This window comes from Silene latifolia, chromosome X (assembly GCF_048544455.1).
Source record: "Silene latifolia isolate original U9 population chromosome X, ASM4854445v1, whole genome shotgun sequence".
Lineage (NCBI taxonomy): Eukaryota > Viridiplantae > Streptophyta > Magnoliopsida > Caryophyllales > Caryophyllaceae > Silene > Silene latifolia.
In genome coordinates this window covers 303,531,757-303,545,610 of record NC_133537.1, presented here as the reverse complement: position 1 = coordinate 303,545,610, position 13,854 = coordinate 303,531,757, and the positions used below count along the sequence as shown (strand labels likewise).

The following is a 13,854-nucleotide window of genomic DNA, read 5'->3' as shown; positions in this document are numbered from 1 at the left end:
GATGAAGAAACTCCTCGATCGAGCAATATGCATTCTCGATCGAGTGATATGGCCACGGAGAGCATTGCTATATCACTTTGATCCGTTTTGGATGACGATATGGACGAAGACAATGGTTATGGTGAATCCCCCATTTTCAGAGCCGAGCTGGATGCCTTGGAGGCTGCGATTTACGGGATAGAACCCACAGAGGAGGGGAATGATAAGGTAGCTGAGTCAGAGAACGCTTTTAGCACGGAAGAGGTAATACATTCTTTTATCAATGATTCCGACGTTAGGAGCGACCGGCCTGAGGTAATTAAATATGATTTCATGATTATTGTTATGACTGAAAGTAAATTACCTCGTATGATTTATGCTATATATTTCAATACTCCACCCTTTCCCAGTTGGATAAATAAGCTTATAAAGTTTCACCATATTTGTCATCGAAAATTTGTTAGGCTGAGACGGTACTTTATATTGCTTTCATATGCTCTTTCTTTATTATGGTTCTACTTACAGTTTTGTGTAGCACATGCACAGTTATTTGATCGGCTGTTGCGTGCTTTGAGTTGCTTTGATTGTGACTAACTGGAGCAGCTGGATAAACAAAAGAAGGTCGAGCTGGGACCTGTCTGAAACTAGCGCTGTCCGGGAGGCAACCCGGAGTTTAAGCTTTTTAGTTGTTTTTCTAACATTTCGGTTTTTGTTGTGTGTTTAATAATTGGTCTTCTCGATCGAGTGCTCTACTTCCTTCGATCGAACACTTTGGCAGCTGATTGTACTCGATCGAGTATTCTATCTTCTCGATCGAAGTACACGAGTAGGCTTGTTTTGTTTTGCTTCCTGTGACGCTGTTCTGGAGCTATTAGCGACCTCCCATGTTGCTGGCTGGTTTGGGGAGGTCCCTAATTCGCGTATTTTTGTGAGTTTTCCGCAACTTCACTCTCTCCTTTTTAGTTTGCATTTCCATTCCTTGTTTTTGAGTACAATGAGGGCATTCTACGGTTTGGTTTGGGGAGGTTATTGTTGGAAAATGTGTCCTCAACAATTGTGTCATCACATGATTTAATATCATAATTAAATCTCATATAAAGAATACGTAAGGGATGATTCAGTTTATATAGTCAACTGATCAACATTAATCGGTAACGATTGGCTTGCTAGAGTTTGGCGTTACTGTCATGGAACGGTGGTGGTCAGTTGATCCCTTAAGGTCACACCTAAAAGATGATGCCCTTATCGGTAAAGTTGATTAATTGTATGACGATACAAGTTGATCAATTCCTTAAAATTGAACAATTCAATTGTGAGAGAGAATATTATTTCTTATTGTAATGAGATTAAATAATATTTATTTTAGTAATAAAAATGCTTTATTACTAAAATTGTTTATTGTTTGAGAAACAATAGAGATAAGAATGAATGGTTAATTATAATTACAAGATGTTGTGAATTATAATTATATGACCCATTTTATTTATGTGATCAAGTATCACTAGTCAATTTGTTGTATGTAATTTAATTAATTTATAAAATGATATTTATGTGATAAATATGCATTAAATTAATTAATAACATGTAATATACTACATGTGACATATTGTGTGACAAATGACAAATTGACAAAATAAAATGGCAGTCCATTTTATGTAAGTGGACCGAAATGGAGGTTGTAGTGGAGTGTGGATGATATTATTTTATGTGATAAGATTAATATAATCATGACTACAATAGTAGCCTTACACACCTACATTATGGAGAAGAGTAAAAGAAAAAGAAGATGCCAAATTTTTGCATTATGCCCTTGAACCCCACGGTTGCCATGCTCTTATTTGAAGAGAATTTGTTCTCTTCTTTACTCCTTAATCATTCATTCTATTGACATGCAAATACTTCTTCTCTTTCATAATTCATTTTTCTCAAAAACTAGAGAAATCATGATCCAAATTGTTCAATCAAATTACTAATATTATTAGTGTAATATATGAGTATTAGTAATCAATTTTAAGGTAAACTACAAAACAAATATCTAGCACATATTATTTAGTAGAGATAAGGGATAATCTTGGGTGCAATCAAGAGGAGTGGCTTCTATACTTGGAGTCTTTGGAGGATCATCCTAATACTCATCATAGCTCAAGAACAAGTGAAGGTAGGAGACCTTACTTGTGCCCATAAAACCGAAATTAACAATTTAAGGGACATTGTTTTCTTATAAATCTCTTATTTTGTTATGCATGCACTAGATCTAAAGAACAAATTATTAATAAGTTAATTAGTTCACTATTAGAAGAATCTAATAAGGGGTAAATAAACCTAACAGTTATGCATCCATATGTGTGTCTGCATATTGTTTTTATTGCATTTCTGTTGTCACGTTTAATTTATGTATGCATTGTTGTTTATTTTTATAAAAATCAAAAATCTCATAAAAAGTAGAAAATTCGAGAAATTCAAAAAATTCACGTTTATTTTAGCATATAGGCTGAGTCGGAACGGTAGATTTCGATGATGAAATTGCACTACTTTTTGTCCTTTTGCTTAAGCCTTACAAAAACTAATCATCTTTCTAGCTTTGTCATTCTGCATATCTACAAGTTAATGTTGAAATTTAGCTGAACGAATAGACTTGACCTGAAATTTTGGCAACCTACTCACATATTCTATGTTTTAGAGCCGTATAAACTGGTGTCATTTGTGACCAGTTTCATGTAGGATTTTGAGTAGTTACTCCTTGTATAACATGTTCATTAATTTGCAAATATATGAAATTCAATTGCTTTTTGCCTACATACATTTGGGTTAGTGGTTGGTGTCACATGCAGGGAGGCGCTTACAATTTCCCCTTTTATTCATTTTCACCCATTTAACTCCACATTAGCCAAATTTGCTTGTTGACCCTTAAGTACACCCAGATTTAGCCTGCCTCGTCAAGCTAGTTTGTGTATGTTTTGCGGTGTATTATTGTGCCAATTTTGGTTTTTATTGCATTGTCAGGAGTTGGTAATTGGTGAAAGAAAAGGAGGATGAAGAAAGAAAAAAAACAAATGAAGAAAGAAAAAAAAAGATTGAATAAGTTGGTTTTTACTCCTATGTTTTACTTCGATCATTTGAGGAGTTGATTTTATTCGGTTTGGTGAGAGTTGATGTCAATTAAGGGCATTGTGCTTAATTTTGATGGATGAGAAATGGATGTTGTCAGTTTGGTTCTGTTCAGGTACTAGCTTGGCCGCCTATACCCTCCCATTTACAAAAATGTTTTGCCTTTTCTTACCCATTACCTCACTTTACCATATTTTTGTAAGCCCTCAGCTGTCACGGACCTTGTTTGGTTGGAATGTATGTACGGTAGTTAGAATTTTCTATCATATTAGTTGCATGCATGTTTATGTGGGTTGTAGTCTAGGTGAGTGTAGATACCCAGTATCTGCTGAGACTCCAACAAACACCCGATGATTATCGAACTACAACATGTTTTGGAATCGCGGCGTTTGACCGATAGTTTGTGTACAACTTTACGTCGGAAAAGTTAAAACGATTTCGAAAATAAAACATTTCAAAACCTTTCAAAAGTACCTGGAGTGTTTGATCGAGGCCATTTCGTGTTCACAATTAAGCATATGTGGTCGTTGGTCAATGGTCGATACAAAACACAATTTATACTTCACAAACAACTCTACAATTAGTAAAGAGGCAAGTAAAGGTCGGATCCCAAGGGACGGGTATTGAAATGAGAATTCTATTGTAACTAGTAGTGTCTAGGGGGTGTCACAAATTGGGTTGATGTAGAAGGTTACTAAACTAAAATAGCAATGAAAATAAACTAGCAAGATGAATAAAATAAGGGGTGTAAACAATTGATTAAAAGCACTAGGGTGTCATGGGTTCATAGGGGATTCATGGGATATGATCATACAAACATGTTCTCAAATTATAAGCAAGCAATTATTGTTGTGATGGATTGAGTTGGGTTATATCTTACAATCCTAGGAAAGTTTGGGTCCCGGAGCCGAATCGATTAGATTGTACAACACCTACAAGTCGACTTAATCTTTCCTACTCAACACATGCATGGTCTAACAAGACTCGAGTTGGGTTATGTCTTACAAGTCAAGTTGAAGGGATAGAAGATGATAGTAAATGCAAGGATTCATAGGCTTAGCATTTCATCAAATATAACATGTGCATGTATTAAGATCAAAACAAGCAAGCAAATAAGATATGAAAGCATATTAATTTAAGCACGAATCATTCCCCATGTTGGTTTCCCCTAATCACCCATTAAACCCTAGCTAAGAGACTACTCACTCATTATCATATTGATCATGCTAGAAAGGTTGTCAATCATACTAACATAATGAAACATGATGAATAAATGAAAGTAATTAATAATAATTAAAAAGGGATTAAGAGATTATACCTACTAATGATTCCAATAATAAAGCAAGAATAATAGAAGTACTTGAATCCTAGATTGAGAGGTTGCCAATCTCCCAATAATAACCCAAATAATCTTCAATTACCCAAAATAAAGGAAGAACAAGAGAGAGATTAAAGAACTAAAACTTGGATTAAAACTTGATTAATACTTGATTATAATATTGAAGAGAGATTTGATTGATATTAACTACACTAATTATTGATAAGAAGAACATGCTCCTCTAATTAGACTAATGGGGTATTTATAGTGAAAATTAGGGAGGATGCATTAGGGTTAACTAAGGGCTAAACTAGTAATTACACTTTTTAAGTTCAGCAAGGAGACTCCGGTATTCTCCGAGAGAAGGGCTTCTCTTATCGTAGCTTGAAGAATGAAAACGTGCTGTACTGAAATCCGTGCGGATGGGAGTCGGGACGGCCGGATCTGGGCTGAGGAATCCGAGCGGATCGTTGGGCATGACGCTCGGATTGGCGAGGGGGAATCCGAGCGGATTCCTTTGAGGGACGTTCGGATTGGGCTTGGACGGACGGACGGATTGTGTACAATCCGTTCGGATTGTATGGCAGCGTTATTTCTTCTTCTTTTCTTCCCTTTTCTTCATGAATTCCTTGGGGATTTCCTTGGGGACTCAAGGATCCTTTCTCAACAATGCTCTTCTACTATGCTATGTACAAAGGCCTTCTAGTCTTGTCTCTCCTTGATGCTTGGTCATTGAATACGATCAATTTAGCCTCGTTTTGCCATGAAAATGCAAGATTCTTACTCCTTTCCTACCAAGGGATCAAAATCTCAAAGAATATGCAAAACAAAGAACTAAAGATAAGAAATGACCCAAATAGGCACTAAAAAGCATGGAAACAATGGTAATTCGGGGGCTAAATATGCGCCAATTATGGTCACATCAAATATCCCCAAACCGAACCTTTGCTCGTCCCGAGTAAAGAGGTGACAAAGACTAGGACCAAAACTAACCTAACCTAATAATAATAGCCGATATGAGACAATTAGCGGGTCTCACTCCGCCCCTTCAACTCACAACAAGACAACCATGAGGTAGGATGCCTTCTTGCAAGGCAAGGTGGGTCTTGCCAAAATGGCGACACATCCAAACATTAAGCACACAAAATCACATAATGGATGCATCTACAAAAAGAATAGCCACTTTCCTCATCTAAGTGGCGGAAATTATCTACAAGGGAAGCAATTCAAGGGTACACAATCCTTCATAGATGCAATTTGTTCAAACTACTAAGCCTAGAAGGATACCAATAAATCACCTCCAAAAGGTGTCAAGCTAGGGTACCTTTGTCCTCAATCGTTAAATGCTTTTGTCAAGAGTAGACTCCCTATGGTGTTAGAAACACTGGAGGATCGCGGAATTCCCCCTCTTGCCTAGACAAGAAGAAGGGTCGTCCCCTCTCTACCATGCACAAAAATGGATATGATGGATAAAGGGATCGATAGATATTCGAGTTTCACTTTGGGAGTTTGCTTTGTTTTTGTTTTCCCCCCAATTTCATTGGCATTTGACATTTGAGAACACTTTCTTGCCATTTCTTTTGATTTTTGGCATTTCAATACTTGACAACTTTTTGCATTTCTTTTTGAACATTTTCAAAGTCACCCCAATTAGTAACGAGGGTGCCTTGTATTTGAAGCTTTAGGAGTTCTATTTTGCTTCTCTTTTCAATTGATGCATTTTGCAAACTTTCTTTCACTTTTCATTTCATTGAACTCAAATTGATTTCTTTTTGTGCCCATTCCCTTTGATGACAAAAATGTGGTAAATCATGGATGAATGATAGAAGTATGCATGGTTTCAAGGGTCACCTTGGAATAAACGGTAGCCAAGGAGTTATCACACCACAAGGTACTCTTGACTAGGCCTTAAACCATGGGTCAAAGGATACTAGCATGACACATCCTAGGGTGTTTTACAAGTATTCTAACAAGCAAAGTCTTAAGAATAAAAAGCATCTACTAGGGCCTATATACACTTGTCAAGCTTCCCAAATAGACGGTTTCGCAAAATTTTTCTAGCATGCAAACTACATGCCATGATGCAACTAACATATAAACATCCTAATGCAAATGATTCTACCAACTAATATGACATATAAACTAAATGCAATCCTAAGTTCACATTGTTATACCGCATCAATCAAAATAAAGCCACATAGTCATTAACATAAAGAGGAAAAAGGAGATTGGAAAGATCATACCATGCGGTCTTCAATATCCTCATGTCTCGGATGTGGCGTAGTCAATCAAAGTGAACAAGGATAAACAAACACAATATATACAAGACAATATATACAAAGGAAATGAACTTGTTTTTGGTTTTTCAAATTTTTTTTTTTTTTTAAATTTTTATGATTTTTATGAAATTTTTCAATTTTTATGGTTTTTGAATAAAAGTTAAGTGTTAGAATTCCCATCCCCACACTAATATGGGCATTGTCCTCAATGGCCAAAATGATGGAAATTATGCAAAAATGATGCATGATTTCTATACTAAATGCAATTCTACACTAAGCTATACTACATGATGCATGGTGTTTGTTATGACGAAGAGGATAATTTAGATTACCTCCCGTTGTGTATGCATTAACTTCCCCAAACCAAATAAGACACTATTGGTAATGTCAAAGCATGGGGGAGTTCATGCACACACTATGCTATGCATGAAACTAGATTGTCATTTTGGATTTTCAAAAATGGGAACAATAAAGTAAGAACACCTCAATGGAACCGAGGTGTGAGTCCTTTGATGTTGCTAGGACTAAACCAACAATGATCAAAATGAAATAGAATACAAAGAGATATAGACAAACCGTGGGAGAGTAGGAGTCTCCAAGGCTAGTCTTCCATCATGCTATTATCATCATCACTTCCCTCATGAGAAGTGGTCACATTGCCACTTTCCTTGGCACTTTCTTCATTATCTTGCTCATCATCATCTTCACCATCTTCACCATGCCTTTCTTCATCTCCACTTGCTTCTTCCTCAATATTATCATCAATTTCTTCACCATTTCCAACAACCTCATTGTCTTCCACCACGTCCCTAGATGCACCCAGAAACAAGGCTTCTTTATCCGCCCAACTAGGCAAAGGACAAGATGGATCAAGGAGTCCTTGCTTAGCTAGATGTAAGAGGGGAGGATATTGAGCCAAATATGCATTCTTCCGATCTTCATAAGCTTGCTTGTGCATGGCTTGCATAAGAAGAGTGACATAGTCTTTCCCAATTTCAACTCCTCGCGGTTTGAACTCTTCATACACAAAGGGGTAAGGCGGTATAACAATGGAAGAGGAGAGGGTTTCATGATCACCCTTTTGTTGTTGAATGATGTACTCGGCTTCCTTGGATAGGGGAAGTAAATAGTTGGTCCGGTGGACACTAAGACGACAAATCTTCGCGGGTAAAGTGAATGATCGAGCCTCACTAGTAAGCCACCCATACTTGGTGTCAAGGGGATTGTGGGCAACCCACTTGAACTTGTTAATCAAGATGGACATATCAATAAGATGGCCACCTTCCTTTGCCTTGTACTTGTTATCCTTATTGAAATTAGGATCAAAGTGCTTGGCTAGGACCGTGACAAGGCCGCCATTAACAATAACGGTTTGACCCTTCTTCCCACTATCTACATGGAGCCATCTATCAACCAATAGCCTCAAAGAATTGTAAGGCTTGGTATGAATTCTTCCAATATTCAAAGTTGATTCAAGGAGAATAAAATCGAGTCCCGTGAAATGATTGGTGTCTTTCCTAGCAATTATGGTATTTCCCACAACTTTGTGCCATATTCTTATGCCCGGATGATGGACCAAAAGAGCACGACAAGCATGAAAATCTTCAAATTTCTTCCCGGAGATTGCCTCCCAAAGAGGCTCGGGGTCATACTTCCCATATTGCTTATAATATTTATGTTCATCGCTAAGACCAAAAATTTCACCCAATTCCGGAAAGGTAATGCGTCTACTAGTGTTAGCTAGACGAAACTCAATATTTTCCCTATTCTCAATTTTTGTCACTTTTAAAGAACTTAAGAATTCCAAGACAAGGGAGGGGTATGTTACTTCCTTCATTTCAAACAATTTCTTCAAACCCATGGCATTGAAAAAGACTCTTGTTTGTTCAAGAACACCCAACTTCTCTAAGGCATCTTTGCATATGAATTTGGTGGATTGAATTTGTTTCATAGCAAACTTGACAAATGTATTTCTATGGGTATCGGAAATGAAAGTTACCTCCGGATAATGCAAGAATTGATTAATTACCGGAGTAGAAGGTGATGCTTCCATAGGAATTTGTTGTTGTTGTTGCACTTCCAAGTTTGGTGTTGACACCACCATTGCCAAAGCTTTCTTTGCTTGTAGAGCTTTTTGCCTTTGAGAGAGAGCCTTTGCTTTTGGTGCCTTTGTTGCTCCCTTTGTTCTTGCCATTTGATGAACTAACCAAGTAAAGAGTCAAAAATCTTCAATTTGTAGAATGCCCAAATCGATTTTGAAGGTGAAAGGCTTTGCCTTTATGAGAACAAAAATCGACTCAAAGGTGAAGATTTTGTGCTTGGTTTTGATTGTTAATGAAGATGGAGTGATTGATTTGTTGTTTGAAAGATGGTTTGATTTGATTTTGGTGAGTTTTGTTGAGGGTTTTTGTTTTTGAGATGGAGAGGATGAGGGTTTTGATGTTGTGGGTAGTGTTTATGAATGAATGAATGAATGAATGAAGGTGGGGTGGTATTTAAAGAAGTCGAGATTTTTCAAGACGCAGGGACAATCCGGGCGGATTGGGCGCAATCCGTGCGGATTCTACAGCTTCAAAATTTTCAAAATCCCGCCTAGAGACGGGCGGATTAAGGGAATCCGCTCGGATTCTTCTGTGATGGGACGGGCGGATTTCGTGCAGGACGGACGGATTCTAGTCCAGAGATTTTTCCTTGTTTTTCTTCAGTTGCAAGACGGGCGTCTTCTTCGAAAGACGGACGGATTCTGTGAGACGGGCGTCTTTCCAGTAATCCGCTCGGATTCTTCAACAGTTAAGAATTCTTCAATTTCAGCACAGCCCAGGACGGGCGTCTTCTCAGCAGGACGCTCGGATTTGCTTCAGACGGGCGGATTCTCAGGAATCCGCTCGGATTGGTACTTGTGTACACGGATTCAGTTCCATCCGTGCACAAACGCATTCCCTTATCATTCTTTCTTTCTTTCTTTCAAATCTTGTGTTCTTTATTGTGGGGGCACTACTAAGGCATGAATAGCCTAGGCAATTGCCATCCCCACACTAAGGTAAAGCACTACACATCAATTGAAATCATTAGTCCCTCCCTCACTTCTCTCTTTTCATGACAATTATTTTGATCAAAGTAAATAAAAATCCAAAAATGACAAAAATGCAATACAAAAATTGAAATGTAAGTTAGGGAGTTAGAAATATTTACAAGTGGTGGTTTAGGGAGGACTCCACCAAACTCTCATTCTTGATGAGATGTCAAGGGGGCATGTTCAAGGTGTTGTTGATGTTGCTCAACACCTTGAAGAAGTAATCAAAAGCTTGTTCATTGTTATGGTAGAGGTCCTCAATAGACCGTGGCCCTTGTTGTTGATCATGATCGATGGCATGCCCAATGTAGGGATTAAAGATCCCTTCAAATTCGTCATCCCAAAGACCACAAACTTCATTGAGTTGATCATTGAAAATCTCTTGCTTAGATGGAGACAACTCTCCCAATTTCTTCTCTTGGCCAATGAGGCCATCTTCTTCTTCCTTGGTTGATTTTGATGAGCTTTGCAAGCTCTCCTTGTCACAATTCACTTGCTCTTTGAATGGAGCATCTTCAATTTTCTTCTTCCATTGGAGTTCCGATTTCTTCCTTTCATCTTTCCGGCTATAATGATCAATCATGAAACATGGCTCATGCAAACGAGGAGCTCTCATGGTTTTGTCAAGATTAAAAGTTATGCTTTCATCTCCTACTTCTAGAGTGAGCTCTCCATGTTTCACATCAATCACCGCACCCGCGGTGTGTAGGAAAGGTCTTCCTAAGATGATTGGAATGTTGGAATCTTCCTCCATATCAACAATGACAAAGTCTACCGGGATGAAAAACTTCCCAATTCGCACGGGGACATCTTCCCATATCCCTAATGGTGTCTTCGTCGATCTATCGGCCATTTGAAGAGTGATATTGGTGCATTTAAGCTCTCCCATTCCCAACCTTTTACTCACCGAGTACGGCATGACACTCACACTAGCCCCTAGATCACATAAGGCTTTGTTGATCGTTGTGTCGCCAATGGTACACGGTATTGAGAAGCTTCCCGGATCCTTTAACTTTGGAGGTGAACTCCCTTGAAGTATTGCACTACTCACCTTAGTGAAGGCGATAGTCTCAAGTTTCCGGATCGACTTCTTCTTTGTGACGATATCTTTCATGTACTTTGCATAGGCCGGAACGTGATTGATTAATTCCGTGAAAGGAATTGAGACTTCTAAGTTCTTCACAATCTCCATGAACTTTCCAAGTTGATCATCAAATTTGGGCTTGGCTTGACGACTTGGAAAAGGAAGTCTAATCACAATGGGCTCCTTCTCTTTGGCCTTGTCTTCATTTTTCTTTGAACTTTCTTCTTTTGATGATTCCCCTTCTTTGGGACTTTGCACAACAACTTCATTCTCACTAGCTCTCACAACTTCATTCTCAACTTGCTTCTTTGGTGCTTCATATCTTGTACCACTTCTCAAGTGAATGGCACTAACCGTTTCATGTCTAGGGGGATTACTTTGAGGTGGTAATTGCCCCTTTTGTCTTTGTGAGCTTGAAGATGCTAGTTGGGTCAATTGTGTTTCCAACATCTTGGTGTGAGCTAGAATGTTGTTGATGGTGGTATCTTTTGCTTGGCTATCTTTTTGCATTTGGGTGAAAAATTCTTGTTGAGTCTTTTGCATTTGGAGGACCGCTTTTTGGACATCAAAACCTTGGTCATTTTGGTGATTGTATGGATTTTGATTTTGGTAGCCTTGGTTTTGATTGTAAAAGGGTCTTTGATTTTGATTTCTCATGGGTGGTGGAGTGTATGTTGTTTGAGGGTTTTGAACATTTTGGCTTTTGTATGAGAGATTTGGATGGAACTTGGTGTTTTCATTGTAAAAATTTGAATAAGGGGTACCACTTTTGTAAGCTTGGAAAGCATTAACTTGTTCGGTTGTTCCCCTACACTCACTTGAGTCATGACCCAAGGTTCCACAATTCTCACATATCCCGCTTGGGATTGATGAGGATGCCGTCATGGCATTGACATGATGCTTTGATGATTTTGAGTTTTCCTCAAGTCTAGCCATAGCTTGTTCAAACTTCAAGTTGATTGTGTCAATGTGAGCACTAAGTTGAGCACCCAATTGAGTAACGGAGTCCACTTCATACTTTCCTCCTCTAGTAGCCTTGCGAGGCCTACTATATTGTGAATTATGGACCGCCATTTCCTCAATCTTGTTCCATGTTTGATTGTCATCAACTTCGGTGAACATTCCATTTGATCCCATATTGAGAATGTTCCTTGAATCTTCATATAAACCATTCCAAAATTGTTGCACTAAAAACCATTCGCTAAGTCCATGGTGAGGACATGAGCGGCAAATACCTTTGAACCGCTCCCAAGCTTCATACAAAGATTCTTCATCCCTTTGCTTAAAACCCGTGATTTGAGCTCTTAGCATGTTAGTCTTTTCCGGTGGGTAGAATTTTTTGTAGAAAGCTAGAGCTAGCTTCTTCCAAGAATCTATTCCAAGGGTGGCCTTATCAAGGCCCTTCAACCATTGCTTTGCGGTGCCGATTAACGAAAAAGGAAATAAGACCCATCTTATTTGGTCTTGAGTCACGCCCGTTTGAGAGACAGCTTCACAATAATCGCAAAAGGTTTCCATATGAGAATGAGGGTCCTCACTAGGCATTCCCCCGAATTGGCTCCTCTCAACTAGTTGAATGAAGGCGGACTTGGCAATAAAATTACCGGTGAGATGTTGCGGGGTAGGAGTACCATTTGGTAGATCCTCCTCGGTGGGTATAGAGTGTGACGAGAATTTAGGCATTGTAGGTGGATTTTGTGTGGTTTTGTTTAATGGGTTTTCTTCTCCTTCTATTGCGAAAGGATTGACAAACTCACTAGTGGGTTGAACAACTTCACCAACACCTCCCAAATTCCTCCTAACAAGTCTCCTATTATTCGTCAAGGTTCTTTCGATTTCACGGTCAAAAGGTAACAAATCTCTTTGTAACCTTCTAGACATGCAAAATATCAAACAACTCAAAAACAATTAGAACAAACCTTGAGGAGTTTTACTTCCCCAAGGTGAAAAAGACACAACTAATAACAATAAAAGAAATCTTAAATCAATTAAACACCGTCCCCGAAGAACGGCGCCATTTTTGATCGAGGCCATTTCGTGTTCACAATTAAGCATATGTGGTCGTTGGTCAATGGTCGATACAAAACACAATTTATACTTCACAAACAACTCTACAATTAGTAAAGAGGCAAGTAAAGGTCGGATCCCAAGGGACGGGTATTGAAATGAGAATTCTATTGTAACTAGTAGTGTCTAGGGGTGTCACAAATTGGGTTGATGTAGAAGGTTACTAAACTAAAATAGCAATGAAAATAAACTAGCAAGATGAATAAAATAAGGGGTGTAAACAATTGATTAAAAGCACTAGGGTGTCATGGGTTCATAGGGGATTCATGGGATATGATCATACAAACATGTTCTCAAATTATAAGCAAGCAATTATTGTTGTGATGGATTGAGTTGGGTTATATCTTACAATCCTAGGAAAGTTTGGGTCCCGGAGCCGAATCGATTAGATTGTACAACACCTACAAGTCGACTTAATCTTTCCTACTCAACACATGCATGGTCTAACAAGACTCGAGTTGGGTTATGTCTTACAAGTCAAGTTGAAGGGATAGAAGATGATAGTAAATGCAAGGATTCATAGGCTTAGCATTTCATCAAATATAACATGTGCATGTATTAAGATCAAAACAAGCAAGCAAAGAAGATATGAAAGCATATTAATTTAAGCATGAATCATTCCCCATGTTGGTTTCCCCTAATCACCCATTAAACCCTAGCTAAGAGACTACTCACTCATTATCATATTGATCATGCTAGAAAGGTTGTCAATCATACTAACATAATGAAACATGATGAATAAATGAAAGTAATTAATAATAATTAAAAAGGGATTAAGAGATTATACCTACTAATGATTCCAATAATAAAGCAAGAATAATAGAAGTACTTGAATCCTAGATTGAGAGGTTGCCAATCTCCCAATAATAACCCAAATAATCTTCAATTACCCAAAATAAAGGAAGAACAAGAGAGAGATTAAAGAACTAAAACTTGGATTAAAACT

At 38.1% G+C, this 13,854-nt stretch overlaps 1 non-coding gene across 1 annotated transcript; it reads left to right on the top strand.

Annotated features, from left to right (window-relative positions):
* Nucleotides 1-12,045: 12,045 nt before the first annotated feature.
* Nucleotides 12,046-12,152, top strand: LOC141625918 (small nucleolar RNA R71). The gene has a single exon (XR_012535661.1). It is a non-coding gene; the product is annotated as a small nucleolar RNA R71 (small nucleolar RNA).
* The last annotated feature ends 1,702 nt before the right edge of the window (nt 12,153-13,854 follow it).